Source organism: Bombina bombina, unplaced genomic scaffold (assembly GCF_027579735.1).
Source record: "Bombina bombina isolate aBomBom1 unplaced genomic scaffold, aBomBom1.pri scaffold_1091, whole genome shotgun sequence".
Lineage (NCBI taxonomy): Eukaryota > Metazoa > Chordata > Amphibia > Anura > Bombinatoridae > Bombina > Bombina bombina.
The window spans coordinates 1,653-23,454 of NW_026512294.1; the positions used below are offsets into that span (position 1 = coordinate 1,653).

At 42.0% G+C, this 21,802-nt stretch overlaps 1 long non-coding RNA gene across 1 annotated transcript; it reads left to right on the forward strand.

Moving 5' to 3' along the window:
• Positions 1 to 404: 404 nt before the first annotated feature.
• LOC128644219 (uncharacterized) lies at positions 405 to 11,447 on the forward strand. The gene is made up of 3 exons (XR_008399954.1): positions 405 to 3,316; positions 9,288 to 11,278; positions 11,373 to 11,447. It is a non-coding gene; the product is annotated as an uncharacterized LOC128644219 (long non-coding RNA).
• The last annotated feature ends 10,355 nt before the right edge of the window (positions 11,448 to 21,802 follow it).

Here is a 21,802-nt window from a genome sequence, read left to right on the forward strand (position 1 = left end):
TATTTTAGAATTTGCCTTATTGTAGCTAAGTAAGAGGTTATTTCAGCTCAGATAAATTGACATATACATTGGCTGTTTGCATTAATAATATATACAATTTCTGATGTTTCTTATTGAAGTTTTATAGAATAATTTGTGGGCTAAATAACTTAATTATACTTGTCTGGAAGTTCTTAAATCTATTGAGACCCAGTAAGATTTGTGTGAAGTATCTTGGTATATTGTATATCTAAACACTTAAGTTTACGGTCCATATTCTGGTATTTTATTCTGGTATTTTAATACGATTATTGTGAGTAAAGTTAATTTTAAAGGTATATTTTTTTTATGATCTGTTGTATAGAATATTGTAACGGAATAAGAGTGCATAAAAGGTCTCTACATAAATATATTGCAATGTGTATATAAATTTGAACTAATCTAAAGAATTTAGGAATAAAAATTAATTTCAATTATTTCGTATATACATTTTAATTTGAGGTTGTTTTAAAGAATAATATAAATGTATTGTATTATAACCCTAGTATATACTGACATTATCTGGAGGCACTGCAAGAGATTATTATATTTATACATATATAATATATTTGTAGTAAATAGAGATTATAAAAAAGAAAAAAAATGTTGGTCAAAATTGTATTTTTTTAATTTAACCAAAATACTAAGCCAAAATAATAATGTCTGTTACTAGAAGTGAATCCAATGAATCTATACATAGTATTGAAATATGTTCCCTAAAATCTCCCATTAGTCAGGCAGAAACGCTTAAAACAGAAGCCATTACTCACCTTAAAAATAGGTTAAGTATTAAGGGAGAATTAGGCGCTTACGTTAAGATGCTGAAGACTAAGGGCAAAAATATTGCAAATAATATATGGTGTGGCGAAAGCGAAATATTTCAAGGGCTGTTAAAATTTGGCCGACCTCAAAGCCGAGGAAACGAGATGAAATAATTTTCAAAACATGGGGTCTGCTCCTCTATGTGAACAAAAATTGGAGCAACTGAGGGGTGAAAATTATTCCTTAAAGGGACAGTATACACTCATTTTCATATAACTGCATGTAATAGACACTACTATAAAGAATAAGATGCACAGATACTGATATAAAAATCCAGTATAAAACTATTTAAAAACTTACTTAGAAGCTGTCAGTTTGGCTCTGTTGAAAAGGTAGCTGGAAAGCCCACTGCAAGTGGCAAATAAGACACTCCCCCCCCTCCCCCTTCTTTTACATATGAAAAGACCCTTTATACAAACAGCAGCAAGCTGGAGAAGGTAGCTGACCGTATTCACATAATACTTTGGGGCTTGGTTAGGAGTCTGAAAATCAGAGCAATGTTATTTAAAAATAAGCAAAACTATACATTTATTTTAAAAAAAAAACTTTATGGGCTATATAAATAGATCATCTACAAAACATTTATGCAAAGAAAATATGAGTGTATAATGTCCCTTTAAGGTTAGATGAGGAAGAGGCAGAATGAGTCCAGGATAAAATTGATGAGTTTGCGCAAAACGTGGCCACCTTACAAAATATAACCACAGTTTAGTAGCTCAAATAGAAGATTGCATAAACAACGCGCACAAAGCCAAAGAGAGTTAAGTGGTTTAAAAAGGCTGTATCGTCATAATGAAGAATTTAAACAAAGGCCCCCTATTGGGTCAGAAATACACTTCCTAAATAGACAGTCACCTCCTGTTATAAATTCAGGGAACTGCTATACTTCAGATGAGGGGAGAAGCTCTAGTAGTGAGTCAGAGGGCGGAGCCAGATACCCAAATAGCCCACGTAGTACTAATCTACGTAGGGGGTCTCCCCATAGTTAAAAGGGCAGATAGGAAATGCTCCAAACCTATCAAGAATATCCCTAGGAAAGCACAAGATACGTCTAATATTGTATATGACACCCCTAAAATAATTACTTTCTTAAAGGATGTAGTACCTAAATTTTCCAAAAACTGAACCACTTCTATAATTGACCACCTAGAGAACTATGAAAATGCTTTATCCATAATGAATGTTACTAGTGAGCAGTCAAAAATTGAATTTCTGCCCGGGGTATTTGAGGGTAAACATCACAAATTCTTTGCTTCACTCAAGGATATGAATATTCATTCCTGGAGTGAAACAAAAATTCAGTGCAAAAAGGAGTTTGGGCAATATTGCACTAAAACCGTTGCGAAAATAGCTGTATACGGTTTAAAATGTAGTGCCAATCAAAGCCCTATAGAATTCCTTTCTGTACTAAAAAGTGCGTACAGTATGGCCGAAGACTACGCCATATCCGAATGCTCAGAATTTGTGAATTTATTTTACCAAGCATTGCCCGCGCACATCAAGCTTAATTTGGCTAGAGATTTTGATGAGAACTGCTCATTGGATTGGCTGATCAAAGAGAGTACAAAGTTATTCTCTATTCAGCAGTCCGGTGAACAGGGGGTTAAAAGGGAACCAAGGCCCAGCCCCAAAATTGTGTCAGAAACTAGGGTGTCACCTAGCCCCCTCAATTTGGAGTCTAACAAGAAAACTTATGCGGAAGTTTTAACTCTGCCCCTCCCCCATCACGGGCCGAGGTGCAGAGAGAATATAATCAAAATGGGAGGCATACCCAGATAAATAATTATCCCCAAAGAGATGAATACCCACAAGGTAATCGGTAGCTCCATAAAAATAAATACCAGAAGTGGCGAAAATACTCTCAGGGTAACCAGACACCCCAAGTAAATAGTGCTCCCCAAGATATTAACGCTGAACAAGTTGAACCCCAAAGACAACCACATCAAAATAGGAACAATAGATATGATTCTGAGGGATCCAAGGATCCAGGAATCAATACCCTGGGATATCAAAAATTCGGTCCATGGGTAGAAATAGCTTGTCCACTCAAGTGGGCCAACTGAGTATGCAAGTAAGTTAATTATGTACACTATTTACTAATATGAGTCAAGCTTTGACGGCTCAGAACCCTAATAATCCTTTTTTAGGGGTACAGCCAGTAACCAGCAGTGGGCCACAGGCACAGTCATAAATACTGCGGTATTACCTGAGAGAGAGGGGAGAGATATACAAAATAAAATGATAAATGTCAATAATGGTACTAATCATATTCTCTCCCTACAGACCAGAGACGGACGATTTAGCTGTGATGAAGAGCAACCTCAGCCTGAAAGCACTAACAAACCTCTTCCTTTGCAGTATTCTCTTAACCTTATTTCCTCAGATGCAGTACACAGGAACCCTGTCAACCCTATTACAGTGGAAAGGACTGCTAAGAATGAAGTTTCTTCTGCATCAGATAACGTGGCGAATACAGGTAAAATGTGGCGAAGCCCACATATATGTAATCATGCTAATTTTATGTGTGAAATGGTAGAAACTGCAGGGAGACATTATGTATTAGCTGAACTCCAGGATTCAGTTGCTAACCCTATCATGGGATTAATTGATACTGGGTCTCAGGCAACTATTTTATCCCACAGGTACTACACACAGCTAAATGAGCTAACACCCCATAAACCTAAGATATAAGAATTTGATCGTTCACTAATAGGTGTTGGGGCTGACTCTCTCAAAGTTTATGGTACGGCATGGTTAAAACTAAGGCTGGGGATCAGGGTAATAAGACACCCTGTCATTATAGTGGATCTGCCAACTGATCGTTTAATTATTGGTAGTGATCTCCTGAAGCGATTAAGCACCATAATTGATTGCATAAATAATGTAATTTGGTCACAAGTAAAAAGGCTAATCAATTATGAGTGGTCCAGCATAACTCACACCCGACATAACTGTCACGTGGTGGAAGAGAAGCCAGATGCTGTGGAGATTCATTTCAGGAATGACTCTATACCTGAAATCACTATCCTACAAATAGATGATCAGACTCCTTTAAGTGGCTCTGATGGTAATACTTTTAAAATTTCGCCTGGATAGATAGCAAATATTTCCTTAGACGGCAATTTATTAACCATATACCTCCACAAGGGGGACCCTAAATCCCCTAAAGGGGGAGATCATTCACAAATTGCAAAAGTTAAGGATGATCTATTTATCTCTATGCGAGTGCCTGACCTTGGGAAAACCAAGTATGCCAAATTGAGCTTAAAACAGGAAGCTAGCTATATAAGCGAAGGCTTATTAGCACAGATAGCTGAACCTAAGGTGATTAAATATCTTTCCCCCCAATATCTCTTGGTCCATGACCTGGATGACAATTGTGGAAGCTATAACATCACAGCTAAGTGTTTATTATCTATCTCCATAGGTAAAAAATCAGCAAAGCACCTGTTTTTAATTTTAAATACTCCCCATAATAAAATATACATTGGCAATGATCTCTTACATAGATATGCCATACAAATAGATTTGATTAACTCTTGCCTCTGGAGCAGGTTAAAGGGGGACCCTGAAGTATTTCAGGATGAAAATGCAGCCCTGAAATCAAATCAGCACATGCCATATGCTGTGAATATGCAGGTGTCTAACGATGTTGTAATCCCTACTGGGGCTGATAAATTCCTCTTATCCTTACAGGTAAAAAGAGGTCAGAAATTAAAAACTTCTGAAACACTAGTATGCATCTCCCATAGAATGCAAGATCTGGGTATAACAATGACCCATACTCCTATGGTAAATATTGGAACTATTCCAATACATGTTATTGTGCATAACATGACCCCACAGGATATCACCTTATCCAAGGGAACTACCATAGGATATGCGCTGGAATCAAGTTATTAAACGTTTGGATTCCAGAATAATGTAATTGGGCTAATACCTGAAGGATACTTAACTGAAGAACAATTAATAGAACAATCCTTTGCATCTATGCCAGAGGGACTGTTTACAATTCAGTCTATTTATCCCTTCAGCTCAGAGGAAGGCATCTGTAAAATTAAAGAAGCCTCTCTAGTATTTGATCAGCCGATCAAAGAGCAAGAATACCCCAATATGCAGAGTCATGGGTGTAGCGGGTCTTGGTACCCCAGACTGGGTATACCCGCTAAAGTCAGCTTCCTTCCACGAAACGCAAACCCATGAACCTCCACTGGATACCTACCGCTATTAGAATAATGGCCGCTGCTAGTTGTTATAGCTACCCCCAAAAACATTAGCCAAGACTGAATGCTTGAGGGTCAAATTAGGAACTGCTTTATTGCACAGAAAACACAGCTTTTATACATTTCCAACAAATGGGGGTAGTTACTACTTAATCAATAGAAACAAATATTATACAATGAGACAAACATCAGATAATGGTTGACTCACACAATAACAGAAACACACTTCACACCTAGAGTAGATAACAACAGGGGGTCCCAGCATTAGAGCAGGAGGTTTCAACATTCTGAGTCTCTGAGTCTAGGGGGGGGGGGGGGGTTTGCAGCAGACAATGCTGGATTGGGCTGTCACCTTATACTCCAACAAAACACAGGAATCTTCAAGGCCCTTCAGTTCTTAGAGTCTCTGGGAATTTGTGGAAACGGGGTAAACCTGAATCCAGGGTAAAAGTACACCAAATGTACCCTGGACACCCACCTCCCAAATCATAGAATCCCCTCAAGTTCCAGGGTCCATAGTCGGTGGGGAGGAGGCTGGCCTGCATTCCTCTCCAAGTACAAAAGTAACAGAAGCTTCCGTTACATTTCTTCCCCCCTGGGGTAGACTAACCAGGTACCAGACCACCCACTGGTTTGGACCTGTGTTAGTCGGATGGCCCAGTCCAAAATTTTCTTCCATTTTTGTTTTTGGCCACTGCCACTGGGGAGTAAGAATGCTGATCTCCTCTTCCTGGAACACGCTAAGCTGCTGGGGAGAAAGGTCAGCTACCTCCTCTCCCTGGGCCCTGCTTTGTTGCTGGGGAGAGAGGCTAGCTACCTCCTCTCCCTGGAACTGGTTCTGCAGCTGGGGAGAGAGGTCGGATACCTCCTCTCCCTGGAACTGGCTCTGCCGCTGTGGAGAGAGGAAGGCTACCTCTTCTCCCTGGCACTGGTTCTGCCGCTGTGGAGAGAGGTTGGCTACCTCCTCTCCCTGGAACTGGCTCTGCCACTGTGTAGAGAGGTTGGCTAGATCCTCTCCCTGGAACTGACTCCTGCTGTGTGGAGAGGCCGGCTACATCTTCTCCCTGGAAACCGCTCTGCTGCTCGGGAGAGAGGTCAGCTACCTCCTCTCCCTGAGACCAACTCTGCTGCTGTGGAGAGAGATTGGCTACATCCTCTCCCTGAAAACCACTCTGCCACTGTGGAGAGAGGTTGGCTACCTCCTCTCCCTGGAAACCGCTCTGCCGCTGGGGAGATAGGTCAGCTACCTCCTCTCCCTGGAACTGACTCTGCTGGTGTGAAGAGAGTTCGGCTAGCTCCTCTCCCTGGAACTGGTTCTGCCACTGGGGAGAGAGGTCGGCTACCTCTTCTCCCTGAAAACTGCTCTGCCACTGTGGAGAGAGGTGAGCTACCTCCTCTCCCTGGAAACCGCTCTGCCGCTGGGGAGATAGGTCAGCTACCTCCTCTTCCTGGAACTGACTCTGCTGCTGTGGAGAGAGGTCAGCTACCTCCTCTCCCTGGGACTCCAGAGATATCACAGGTGGTGGACAGAGGTCATTGGTGCCCTGCCCTGTTGCCAGCGCTTTTACTGGTGTGGCAAGCTCAGGGCCAGGCTGCTGCTTGTGGTCTAGCAGCTCAGGGTAGCTCATTACTGGTTGCGACTCCTCTGAGGAAAAGTCCAATAAATCCCTGATCGCTGCACCATAGCCCTCTTCAGGCTCTGAGGCATGCTGCTGAATGAGATCTAACAGCCTTTTATATGCCTTTTCTAGCTCCCACTCGTGGGCAGCTAGGTAATAAAGATTGTCTCTCAGTCCAGGTACTTCTGTAAGGTTCAGCCTCAGCTCTCTGTATTCCAGTATGTCCTCCTGATGCCACTCTGCCATACTCCCGCAGTGGGGGTCCTGTGTGAGACTTTTATATAGCAATCCTGGGCCGCCATAGTCATAGCCCTCTGTAGGATCATCTGTCTCCATCTCCGGACACACCTGGGCCACATACCACTGCAGTACCCGGTACCCTTCATCCACCTCCATCTCTGTCTGGACCAATCCGTCCAATTCAGCCATCCATTCTTCCCGGGGCTGCTTTCCCAGGAATGGCATTCGTAGATCCATCTGGAGCCAGTATTGCTGCTCTGGAGTAGGAAGGGACTTCCCCTGGTAGTCTTGTTTGAACTGGAGAGCCTCATGCAAGAGTTTCCATTGAACTATATACTTCCATGCCAGTTTGCCCTCTGCCAAGACAGGGAGATCAAACTGGGCCAGCACTGCCTGCAATCTCCACTGGAATTCAGCCTCCATTTCCATCGAGGTCCCACTGGTAGTTTGGAACTGCTCCGTAAGGAGGAAGCAGATCCCACTGCTGCCAGCCAATTGTAGCGGGTCTCAGTACCCCAGACTGTGTATACCCACTAAAGTCAGCTTCCTCCCACCAAATGCCAACCCATGAACCTCCACTGGATACCTGTTGCTATTAGAATAACGGCCACTGCTAGTTGTTATAGCTACCCCAAAGAACATTAGCCAAGACTGAATGCTTGGGGGTCAAAATAGGAACTGCTTTATTGCACAGAAAACACAGCTTTTATACATTTCCAACAAATGGGGGTAGTTACTACTTAATCAATAGAAACAAATATTATACAATGAGACAAACATCAGACAATGGTTAGTTAAACAAGATTCTAATCACATCCTGACTTACAAAAGGACAATGGATGACTCACACAATAACAAAAAGACACTTCACACCTAGACTAGATAATAACAGGGGGTCCCAGCATTAGAGCAGGAGGTTTCAACATTCTGAGTCTCTGAGTCTAGGGGGGGGGGTTTGCAGCAGACAATGCTGGATTGGGCTGTCACCTTATACTCCAACAAAACACAGGAATCTTCAAGGCCCTTCAGTTCTTAGAGTCTCTGGGAATTCGTGGAAACGGGGTAAACCTGAATCCAGGGTAAAAGTACCCCATATATACCCTGGACACCCGCCTCCCAAATCATAGAATCCCCTCAAGTTCCAGGGTCCATAGTCGGTGGGAAGGAGGCTGGCCTGCATTCCTCTCCAAGTACAAAAGTAACAGAAGCTTCCGTTACAATGGGGCAATGTAATTTATAATCAAGGGGATCTCACCTCTAGGTTGGAAGAAGCCTATGAGATAGGACAGCCTGAAATCTTTCCAGGATTACAGCACATAGTCGAAGAGCAAATCTCCTTAGCTAATGGCTGTTCCAGTGATGATAAACGCCAAGAGCTACGAGAACTCCTGATGGAGTATAAGGATATGTTTGCTAGGGATTCTTATGACTGTGGGACTACAGACTTGCACATTGCAAGAATCCAAACAGATCCCAATGCACCACCTGTCTTTGTTAAACAATACAGACTTCCTTTAGCCTCATATGATTCTCTTGCAGAAATCATAATGAACTTGGAAGAAAGAGGTATTATCAGACAGGTGCATAGCTATCCTATTCTAGGTGTTCTTAAGCCCAATGGACAGGCGTTTGTGTTCTGACTTAAGACAGCTAAACAAATGAGTGTACATGTCTGGCTGGCCTGTGCCATATATTGACCAGTGCCTAGCACAGATGCAGGGATCCAAAATATTCACTGCCATTGATTGTGCACAGGGATATTGGACCAAGAAGTCACCCTTTGAACTGATGACTGGTAGAAGAATGGTTCTACCTCAGCATTTACTGTATCGCACCTCAGACCAGAATTTAATAAATGCTGCCACTACACATCAGTATGTAGAGAACCCGAGGAAGCATCTGCAATATGCTTTTGCATTTGCTCAAAAAAACATAGAGAAGGTCGCAACTGCCGCTAAAACTTATTACGATCTCAAAACTTCCAAAAAGGAATATGAAATTAATGATAAAGTTTATCTTTATAACTTTGGAAGAGATCAGGTTAAGGAGAAGAGATTTCTTCCATCATGGGAAGGGCCTTTTGTCACTACGGACAAACTATCTCCAGTGGTCTATAAAATAAGGATCTCCAAAAATGATAGTTTTATAGATAAGTGGGTCCATATTAATCAGTTGCGAGCGTGCCATCCTAGGTCCCAATTACAAATCATAGAAGGGGAATTAAATGACACACCTGCACCACAGTAATGAAGGGTAGAAAATCAGATAGAAATAAAGTAGCTCAGTGGGTAAAGAAGTTGAATACCTGATGATATGTTTGAAGGGTGAATTCCAGATACTCATCTCAGTTGTCTCTTCCTAGTAGATACACAATCCGATCCAGACCTGATGATGATGAGGATGATGCCATCAGCGGAGGGACAGACGTTGTGAGCCCAGATTGAACGACTACCTCATGAGCGCAAAAGAGGACTACACTTCAATCCAGAGATCTACAAGAAGGCAGCCAGATGACAGCAGGATCCCATCAGATGACAGCAGGAACCCATCAGATGACAGCAGGAACCCATCAGATGATGACAGGATCCCACGAGATGACAGCAGAGGTCCTGCCAGTGATCAAACCCCAGGAGGAAGGGGATACCACCCCTAAAGGGTCCACAGGACTAAACACTCACCAATACCTCAATTTTTTAAGGCATTCTGATAAACCCCAAGAGAAAGTCAACATGCTTCCAAAGACACCATGATTAAGGAAGTGCCTTGGAATCACATGAAAATTTGCTAGTGTCCAAGGGGGTTATTATAGGATTACACTTCCTGCACCAAATGCACAATGGAGTGCCACCATCAAGCCTAGAGGTGAATTGAAATCCTCAGCTTGACAGGCAGTAATTTGGCCTATACTTGGGATGATAAGTTGGGATAAAGACTCAATTCAAGAGTTTTGAAATTGTTGTTCTATCCGGATCCGATAACGGGTTGATCACACTTGATCCATCATCTTGCTGCCGGCTCCACTATGAAATTTCCAAACCTGTCTAGTATTCTCAGCCGTAGATTCCTCTCCCCTGATGCTGCAGGGCGGCCAGGAAATGGAGAGGGGTTGCTGACTGAAGATACCAGATGACAAGTATACTGAGCCTGCATGTTTACTTTTAAGGATTTAAAACTAAGAATCTAAGATCATCCGTTGCGACAACAAATATATTTTCCTGCTCAAGCTATAAAAAGGAGTCAAGCCAATCCCTCCATATGCATCCTAAATATAGTGAAATTGGAAAGGGGGATAAGTTGAGTCATAGGCACAGGGAAAAATATTGAATCTCTTATCATTATAGGCACAGGGAAAAATATTACAATCCTGATAACAGAAGCACCATATTTTTTAAATGGCAAAATATGCTATAAAATGCTATAAAAGTCTATTCAAAAGACTTCCTGCTCAACCCCCCATTGTTAAAACTTTGGCTAACTTTTAACACACCATTTGCCAGGAAACAACCCCTTCTGTGTGTGAACACAGAAGAGAAACCAGGTGGAGTCCCTTTTGTCTAAGACTCTGTTTACGCTCTGGCAGATGGAATTACAAACAAATGTTCTATCACTCATATGATAATGAGACACCTACTATTCTAAATGACACTCCCTAATATGAACTGTAGTAACCTTTATAAGAAATTAAAGGTTTAAATGGTGTATATAAGAATTGGCACATACAATTGTGATAAATAATATAATTTGGTATCTAAATGTATGATAAATTAAATGTGTAAGGAAAGGACATGTAAAATTGACCAATATTGCATTATGGGTGTACAAGAATTATATCTTTTTAAAATAACTATATGTATAGATAAGTTAAATATGGAATTAAGCATATGAAATAACCAATATGATGTGAATATATATATATATATACCTGTGTATCTATGCTATATATATATATATACACTAATTACCTGACCAAATATCACCAGTTTAACATATACTAATGAGAAACTATTGTAAAATACTATATAATTCATTATGCCTCATCTGCAACATACACTTATATATGAGATGCCCACATAAGAAAATTCTATTTATATATATGAAATAAATGTGATACCACAATCAAAGATCGTGCAAAAAATTAAAAATAAAAGTTCATATAAGGATATGCGTGTTCTTGCTGGTAATCTTCTGCTTTTCAATATCTTTAGGTGTTCTCAGAAAAAGGAAACAAAAGATTGCAACATAGTGTAACTCTGTAACACCATCCAGGATATATATCAAATTGTGAACAAATGACTACTCACATGGGTTGGAGCTTACGACCAAGCTCAAGGAAATGCGCACACACACTTTATACTGGTGGGTAAACAGTACTCTCACGGAAATATAGTATAAAATGATTTATTAAAATATAATAAAAGCATCACAAATGCTTATTTTACACCATTCACAGAGGTTAATAGAGCAGCAAATAGTATTTTATTGCTCAGAAAAGCTAACTCCCATTATGGATGCAAGTGGATTCGGGCAGCAGAATCTTAACCGCTAAACCGTCCAGCCTAATCACAGGTTTGAGTTGCTCCTCCTTCTGGTGTATGAGCAAGTGTAAAGACGCGCTGGAAAGCTATTGGAAGAAGTGCTGTCCGTTTGTCCCCTGAACAGAATTTTGAATCCTGGTCACCCATCTCATATTTTTGGATATCCTTGGAAATTTTTGGCCTGTTTTTCTTGCGGATTAAGAGATTTTTGGGGGACTGGATGCAGAGGAGACACAGAGCTTGACAATTGATAACCCAGGGCCGGGAGGAGCAAACATTTGGGGAAGTATAAAAATTATTTAATTATAAGTGAGCAGTTATTGTATTTAAAGTCCTTATATTAAGATTTGTATTAGATGGTTATAGGCCCAGTTCTTTTTATATGTACTTACCCCATAGTCTGGCCTTATGTTGTCTAGGTATCTAATTCACCCAACAATACAAGAAATCTTGTTATAGATAGTGTTAATTTAATTCAGCATATTGTATTATAACTAAATATATTTAATTGTAGTGGTATTGTATTCTCTAAAGCTGAGATTTGTTGAGGCATCATATAGTTTTATTTTATTTAAATTGCTTACTGGCTACAGCCATATCTTTAAATCTGATTAATGGCTATAAATTGCTAAGTATCCGGATATAATTGTAATGATAATATTTGGCTAAGATTGTATTAAATAACTGTCGTTAGTAATACATGGTTGGTTTACACTGAGTTATTTTATTTTGCCATAGACTTCACTGTTAGATTTGTACCCATAGAATCAAAGCAAAGTGTTGTAGCATATTTTATTTCATATTGCATCAGAGAGTTTGTTTTGTGTATAATTAAATGGTATATCGCTTGTTAGTATCTTGTTTAATAAATCTGTATATATTTTTCCAAACTGAATCCTCTTTACTCCACAAACATAATTTGCTGTGTTTAAAAAGATATAATCTGATTAGAACTATTGAAAAATAATACAAGTATATGGGAGATTACCGATGAGACAATACTAAGTTATTTTGTAACCTATATAAATATATATTAACTCGTTGGAGGTTACTGCCGAAATAGTCATAATTAATATAGTAATCTAAAATATACTACAAAACGAAATGCCAGGGCTGCTAGTTTTTTATCGATCATAGATGGAGACAACATACCAGTTCCCCACTCCACAACCAATGTAGTAACACGCCCACACAAGCCCTGTCACCTTCCACAATGCTATTTCAGGCAAGTAAAACTTCCCATTCAGCCCAAACTTATGCATATGCAAACCACGTACTCTGCGCTAAGGAAGACCTCACCAAATTTGCTAGTCCTCCATGCCAAGTTTCCACAACCAAATCGGGAAGGACTTCCCCACCTTGTCTGCCTGAGGCGCCAGTTCCCAAAAGCTTTGCCACTGAAAGTAAGAAAGAGCATCAGCTAATGAGTTGTTAACCCCAGCTATATGCTTTGCTCTTACCATGGCATTCAGATGCATGCATTGCAACACGAACACCCTCAACAATCTGATGACTGGCGGTGAAGACGCCTTTAATGTATTCACTGCCGTGACCACTCCCATGTTGTCAGAGTAAAATAACACCGACCTGTTCTCAAATGTCCTATCCCACACATGCATAGCCACCAATACTGGAAACAGTTCCAGAAAAAACAAGTGTTTTACCAACCCAGTCTCTTTCCAAATGCCTGGCCATTCAGCAGCACACCATTCATTCTGAAAAATCGCCCCAAAACCCACACTGCCTGCTGCATCCGTGTACAACCCCAATTCATCACACGTCTGGGAGCTTGTATCAAAGCAGACCGTTAAAATTGTTAAGGAAATCCGCCCAAATTCGAAGGTCGCATTTAAGCTCCTTCAAAAGCCGAACAAAGTGATGAGGACGACTTACCCCGGCCGTGGCCAATGCTAGCCGCCTGCAAAAAATTCTCCCAATGGGGATAATGCGACAAGCAAAATTAAGTTTACCCAACAATGATTGCATCTCCCTCAGCTTCACGTTTTTTGCTTTCAAAAAAGACCATTACACCATTTGCAAATCGAACACCTTGTTCTCGGACAGTCTGCATTCCATGTTATCCGAATCAATCATGATTCCGAGAAAGCTAAGCACTGTTGAAGGTCCTTCCAACTTCTCCACAGCTATAGGCACCCCAAATTCTCTAGCAATTGCATAAAACGTATCCCTCAACTGTGTACAAACCTGTGAGTCCACCGGCCAAACAAACAAAAAATCGTCCAGGTAATGGACCACAGATGAGAAACCAGACTGCTCGCGGACTACCCATTCTAAAAACGAACTGAAAGTCTTGAATAGGGAGCAAGAGATGGAACACCCCATGGGGAGACACAAGTCCACGTAAAAGGCTCCGTTGAAAAAACACCCCAGCAACCTGTGTGAAACCAGATGAACCGGCAAAAGGCGGAAAGCCACCTCAATATCCACCTTAGCCAGTAACACGTGCCTACCAGCATCCCTGACCAACGCTACTGCCTGGTCAAAAGAAGCATATTTAACCAACACTAACTCCGCCGGGATGCCATTGTTCACTGATTGTCCCATAGGATACGACAGATGGTGGATCATCCTAAATTTTCCTGTATCTTTTTTCGGAACAACCCCAAGGGGCGATATACGCAAACCTTCAATAGGAGAGGAAGAGAATGGGCCCGCCATTCTCCCCAAATCAACCTCCCTGTCAATCTTTTCCCTTACCAACTGAGGCCACTCTCTTGCTGATTTTAAGTTACCCGAAGCAAGCTCCGAGCCGCCTACCAACGGGATAACAAAACCATAATTGAAGCCGTGTAACAGAGTGGCAGCTTTCTCAAGGAAACCCGTTTATTGCCATATCTGCCTAGCCACAGCTCCAACTTTTCCACTCAGATTGGAGTTGCCCCCTTTGTCAGACCAATCAGGCCTACTGGGCAATTTACCCTTTTTGAAGCATTTGGCATAGGGGTGTCCGCCCCCACATCCGGAGCACTCATGGCGAAACTTGCACGAGGAACCCCACTTGCACTGTCCTTCATTAAAGGCAAAACATAATCCTTTTTTAAAGGGGGCAGACGAGCAGGACGCAGCTGGTCTGCCGGGGGACCCCCGAAATGGCTGGGAAGCACAAAGAGGCGTCATGAACTTCAACCATAGCCCCATATCCCTGTCATCCCATTTAATCTTTGCTTTAACCGATAGTCACTGAACGAAAGTGTTCATCATATGACCACCAGGCCATTCGCTCATAAGTACACTGAGCGGCAGCAACCTCTTCCAAGTAGCAAAACAGAGAGGCACCCTGCTCAGAAAAATTTTCCGCCATCACACTGGCGTATATAACGAAAGCCTAGAACAAGTTAGTAAACGTTTTAGATAGTTTCCTATAACGCTTCTTCTGTTCATCTTCCTCTTTCTTGGAAGCCTCCTTCTTAGAATCCTCAGGCAATTTGAAAGATTGCTACAGAGGCAACAAAGAGAACAATTCAATGTACTCCCTCCTCCAAATTTTTTCTTTAGTCTCTTTTGGTAAATGTAACCCCAAAGGTCCGATCGAGCATAAGTATGATCTGCACATAGCCGTGTCCACTACTCTCAGCTCCAAACTATCTTTAACTTTGTCACTCCCACCAGGCTGTTGTGTAACCAGGCCCGACTGTAGCCACCCCTGATGCCTCTACCCTCCTAAACAATTCTTGAATACCCTCCAATATCCTCACTGAAGCTGAGTCACTGGCAGACCACTCATGACCCACACCTCTACCCACTTCCCCAACATGCACAGATTGAGTCTGCTTACCTGCAGCAGTCGCCACATCCGCCTCCTTCCCCAGAGCCAACACCGCTCGTTCTGACCCACCAGCGCTCCGGTCTAATTCCACAGACCGTGAATGATCAGACTGTACAGCAATAATCCCCTTTTAACCTGCCCAGAGGGACAGGCCGTTCCCAGAGAAGAACACCCCTTATTTCTTTTGATGCCAGAGGGCCCCATACCCTCCGATATCCCCTGTCCCCCACATCGCCGTTTTATACTTCAACTACCCCTGAACTCTGTATGTCCCTGAGCAACCCCAGGGTTAACAGTGTTAACCATCCTTACTCTCCTAACAGAAACCCTGTCCCCATCAATTCTCACCTCCCTTCTTCCCGCTGATACCCCAGCACCTACCACACAGTCAGTGGATTTTGTCACATCAAAAACAGCACCGTCATCTGGGTGTAATCTAATAGAATCCGTCCAGGAATCAGCCAGACGGAAGGCATCTGCCTCCTCGCCGTCCATGGCCTCCGCCACCCTTGAACCTGTGTGATGAGCTCCAGACTTATCTGCTGAATAAGGAATTTGAGAAGTTGAGACATTTGCAACCCTACTCCTCCTATCATGATAATTACAATCCCTTGTGGAAAACTGCAGCAATTGCTCCCCATGAACCTGCTGATGAACATGCACAGCCCTAAAATGCCCAATGTCTTGACCCCTACTCCTTATTTGGGGAGAAGGAGGGATGAATTCTTCACCTTCTGAGGGGCTAGAGAAGGACTCAATTGCCCCCTCCTCCAGCCTGGATTGTTGAAGGCCCCTCCCCTTACAGCCCCCCTAGTACGGCCTCTAACCCTGGAAGTGCCAGCAACAGAGGAAGCTCTGCCTCTATGTTTAGATCCCCTGAGGGCCGTGTACCAAATTCTGACCTACTGACCTGCCCTCTAAATGGCCATCGCTGACCATAAAAGGGGGGTCTAACATTAACACCCCTTTTTGAAGGAAACCCAGCAAAAGAAGGCTGGGACACTATCTCCACATTGTAATCGCCCTCACTCACAGCAGGAAAGGGATCCATGACAATAACCGAATCAGTACCCCTAGGAGAAGAGGAAATTAAAATTGGGCCACCCCTATCCACGTGCCTGATACATTCCTGACCCCCCCCCTTCCCCCTTCAAGCTCACTAAAGCCGTCAATCAGTTTCGGGCTAATAGCTGCCACTTCAGGCCCATCCGGACCGTGAACCACGTCCTGCTCCCTTGTCTCACCTACTCCAGCCGCATCTCAAACCAGGAGTACCTCCGTATCCACCACCATCTGTGCCGACTCCTCGTGCTGCGCTTCCGGCTCCACCTCTTCGATGATGGGAGAAACTACTTGACCGCGATGAGATCACCTGACAACTTCACTGCTCTGGTTCCTCCATTTTTGAACAGCCCCCTGGCTCATTTCAGGACTAAGCCTTTCAGGGGGGGCGAGATTGGCGCGTGATCGTTGACGAGATGGCTCCTCCTCCGGTTGTTGGGGAACAAACCGTAACCGGCAGAACGTGGGAAAGCTGATCCTGGATCCAGTGTGATCTCTTCTCTTCCGCCAGCTCTCTAAGCCTCTTGAGCAGCTCCTCTACTTCCATCTTGACACCAATATTACGGAGCTGCTCAACTTGCTGTTTTGAAAAGTTTTACTGAGGCTAAGATGGCCGCTGCATCTCCCCTTAAATACCGGGCTCCTTAGGACCCACCCCTTTTGCAGCAACATAGGGACTGTCTCCTCCCAGGGGTCAAAGGCCCCTTCCCCTTATGCTGCGCAATGTCCAGGGGCTAACTGTCACAGTGATTACCTTATAAATGACAGTCACAGTGGTTACCTTATAAGTGATAGTCACAGTGGTTTCCTTATAAATGACAGTCACAGTGGTTACCTTATAAGTGACAGTCACAGTGGTTACCTTATAAATGACTGTCACAGTGATTACCTTATAAATGACAGTCACTGTGGTTATCTTATAAGTGACTGTCACAGTGGTTACCTTATAAATGACAGTCACAGTGATTACCTTATACATGACAGTCCCGGTGGTTATCTTATAAGTGACTGTCACAGTGGTTACCTTATAAATGACAGTCACAGTGATTACCTTATAAATGACAGTCACAGTGGTTACCTTATTAATGACAGTCACAGTGGTTACCTTATAAATAACAGTCACAGTGATTACCTTATAAATGATAGTCACAGTGGTTACCTTATAAATGGCAGTCACAGTGATTACCTTATAAATGACACCCACAGTGATTACCTTATAAATAACTGTCACAGTGATTACCTTATAAATGACAATCACAGTGGTTACCTTATAAATGACAGTCACAGTGGTTACCTTAAGTGACAATCACAGTGGTTACCTTATAAATGACTGTCACAGTGGTTACCTTTATAAATGACAGTCACAGTGGTTACCTTATAAATGACACTCACAGTGATTACCTTATAAATGACAGTCACAGTGATTACCTTATAAGTGACAGTCACAGGGATTACCTTTATAAATGACAGTCACAGTGGTTACTTTATAAATGACAGTCACAGTGGTTACCTTTATAAATGACAGTCACAGTGTTTACCTTATAAATGACAGTCACAGTGGTTACCTTATAAGTGACGGTCACAGTGGTTACTTTATAAATGATAGTCACAGTGGTTACCTTTATAAATGACAGTCACAGTGATTACCTTATAAATGACAGTCACAGGGGACATGGAATGCCTATCTCAATGCTATTAGCAAATAATCTGCCACTCAGCTGTTATATACAGTATATTTGTTATATCTTCTAATGGTATTTTTCAGTAAAGCTATTAATACCCCTGATATTAGCAAACATCTGCCACTGTTATATACCAAACATCCCAACCTGCAAAAACTCATTACAGGGAGGTGGCTTCACCCACTACTGTGCTGCCCCCCCCCCCCCCCCTCCCAGTTATGTATTGGACACCTTGAAACCCTAAATAAGATAGAGACTTCTCACTAAAGTCACATTAAAAAAAGTAGCTTTATTGCACAACCACATACAATAAACCTATTTTCCAGTGATCGTACGCTTGTTGAATGCTTAAATTTCTTTCATGTAATTGGCAAGAGTCCATGAGCTAGTGACATATGGGATATACAATCCTACCAGGAGGGGCAAAGTTTCCCAAACCTCAAAATGCCTATAAAAACACCCCTCACCGCACCCACAATTCAGTTTTACAAACTTTGCCTCCTATGAAGGTGGTGAAGTAAGTTTCTGCTAAGATTTCTACGTTGATATGCGCTTCTCAGCATTTTGAAGCCCAATGCCTCTCATAGTACAGCGAATGTCAGAGGGATGTGAAGGGAGTATCACCTATTGAATGCAATGGTTTTCCTCACGGGGGTCTATTCTCTGTTATCGGTCGTAGAGATTCATCTCCTACCTCCCTTTTCAGATCGACAATATACTCTCACATTCCATTTCCTCTACTGATAACCGTTTCAGTACTGGTTTGGCTATCTGCTATATGTGGATGGGTGTCTTTCGGTAAGTATGTTTTCATTACTTAAGACACCTCAACTATGGTTTGGTACTTTATGCATTTATATAAAGTTCTAAATATATGTATTGTACTTATATTTGCCATGAGTCAGGTTTATGTATATTTCCTTTTGCAGACTATCAGTTTCATATTTGGGAAAAAACATACGGCTAGATTACGAGTTGTGCGTTAGGAGGGGTGCGTTAGTTACGTGTACTTTATTTCCATTGCACACTTTTCTTAACGTTGGTATTACGAATCTCAAAACAACCTCGTAACGCGTCGTGGTAACACGACTACCGCGTTTATTTTTTACGCGTAATCACGGCAGCGTTAAACACTCTCCCATAGAGATCAATGATAAACGAAAGAAGCACAGATTTTTCAGCTAACACTCTGTCTCGTAAGAAATACGCACTGCTCTGTCATATTACATATACGGAATAATGCACAATAAAAACACACATCAAATGTACAAACAACAATCACGCATCATAGCACATACGCATTACACATTCACAATCGGAAAAGAAAAAGAATAAATAACATTTACATTAAAAGAGGAATACATAAATACCTTACGATCTTGCAACACAGAACAAAACAACACGAAAAAAGAATTGCACACTCATACACAAACAAAACATTCGCATTCAAGAGTACGGAACATTAGTACAAATAAACATTTACAACACTTCACAAATACGACACCATCACAAATCACCATTTACATTTACAGATAATATTTTTGGACAATATTATGCAAAACGATCACTATGACATCATCACATTATACACATTCCACAAATACTAACTCAATATGAGCATGCGCAAATTCAAACAACTAATACACATTGCACACATACTAATTACTAACAAAGCACACCTGAACATACTTGTGACGGATACCCCAGCTACCCCGACTGGGTAGCTCCGCCAAACGAGTCCTGCTTCCTCCCTGCTGTCCTACCCTGTGGCAGACTCCAGCTACCCAGACTAGGTAGCTCTGTCAGAGGGTCCTTCCTCTGCCTGGAACAGGCTGCTATGTAGCCCAGGAAAGTGATTTTAGCAGGAACCCACCCAAATAACTAGACAGACTAGCATTCAGGTGAAACAAGAACTAATTTTATTGTACAACATACACTCCTTTTATACACACAGCTTATATCTTGATAAAACAGGGAGACAATGAAACAGTTTTCCCGCCATTCCCGCCCCTCCAGACTGACCGGCACCTCCATAGCCACCATAGTCCCACAGAATCCCAAGACACAGTGGTGACGGTTTTGGGGTGATCCCGGGGGAGTGGCAGCACTTCCAGGATGTCATTTGAAAGCTCTCAGTCCCCAGATGCCGCAGTCCAAAAAGCGGCATGATTTGTTATTGGGGACAGGAGATACAGCCCATTGAAGTTATGGGGTAGGGGTGTCCAAAACCCCCGGTTCCCAAAGCAGCTCCCCTCCGGTAATTGCCCCACCTCTTGTACTCCCTAGGGGCTACTAATCCCCAAAAGAGAGGAGCTCTGGGGCACATGGTTGCTGGAGCGACCAGGGGTAAAGTTAGCGGGTGTCCTGCTGTCCTATGGCCGACCGGGAGTTCCAGGAGCCCGGACAGCCTGAGAGGGGTTAGGCGGGTGTCCATTGTGAGGCGGACGACCAGGAGTTCCAGGAGCCCAGCCAGCATAGGAGGACATTCCAGGTCATAGACCAGCTCTTCTCTAAACAAGTTTGGAACAAAAACCATGCAAACAAAAGCTTTCAGAGATTGTGGTTGCTCTGAGGAGCCCAAAACCACTGATAAACAACAGGGGTGAGGTTGTAGGGGGGTGGGGGTAGCCTTAGCTGTCTGGTATCCGTGACAATACTTTACTTTGCAAACCGGTACATCATTAAACATTTACATAGGGTATATAAGCATGCTACAAGCATGGCTTCTTTGACTGTGTTGCTGGAGGATTTTGTGAGATTAGAGAGATTTAGCGAGTTACTGGTATTGTGAGATTTAGTGTTAGTGAGTGAGTTAGTTAGTGGTAATGTGAGAGAGTGAGTTAGTGGTAGTGTGAGAGAGTGAGTTAGTTAGTGGTAGTGTGAGATAGTGAGTTAGTGGTAGTGTGAGATAGTGAGTTAGTGGTAGTGTGAGATAGTGATTTAGTAGTAGTGTGAGATAGTGAGAGAGTGGTAGTGAGGGAGAGTTTGTTTGGGTGAGTGTGCGAGTGGTTTTTCTGAATACTTAACACATTTACACCCAAACACATTCAATACATACATACACTTATCAATAACACTACATACACTCCATACCCCATTCCCTTTAAGCCCATACCCCATTCCCTGTAAGCCCATACCCCATTCCCTTTAAGCCCATACCCCATTCCCTGTAAGAGCATACCCATCCCATAGTTAGATTTTGTTTACATATCTTCATTTTAGTCTTTTTCTACATTTTTGCCTGTTTAATACCCCTTACCCTCTTTTATTTATATCCCTTTCACACTTTGAGCACTTTTTAATTTTTGCTATTTATTTTTTATTTTTTATTTTATTTTTATATAAATTTTGTGTTCAGTGTCCCTTTAATATTAAATATTAAAATATATTTATTTGACAATGTCACAGTTAATGAATTGTTTAGTCCATACGTTGATGTAATGAATGGGATAGAGCATGCAATTACAATCCAATATATAATTTCAGGATATCATCAAGAATCTTTAAATATCCTTCTCTCTTAAAGGGACATGAAAATCCAAGATGTGTAATTGTATTAATTTCCATGATTCAAGTCCAGCCTGTGATTTAAAAAAAGCTTTCAAATATACTTATTTATTCTTATTTAAAATTTATTTTTTTAAAGGAGCAGCTATGCCCTACTGTTATCTGAAGACATGTGTTGAACCAATGAAAAGAGGGAATTTTGCGCATCAACCAATCAGCAGGTTACTCCCAGTAATGCATTGCTGCTCCTGAGCATACCTAGATATTCTTTTCAAATAAGGATAACAATAGAATAAATCAATTTAGA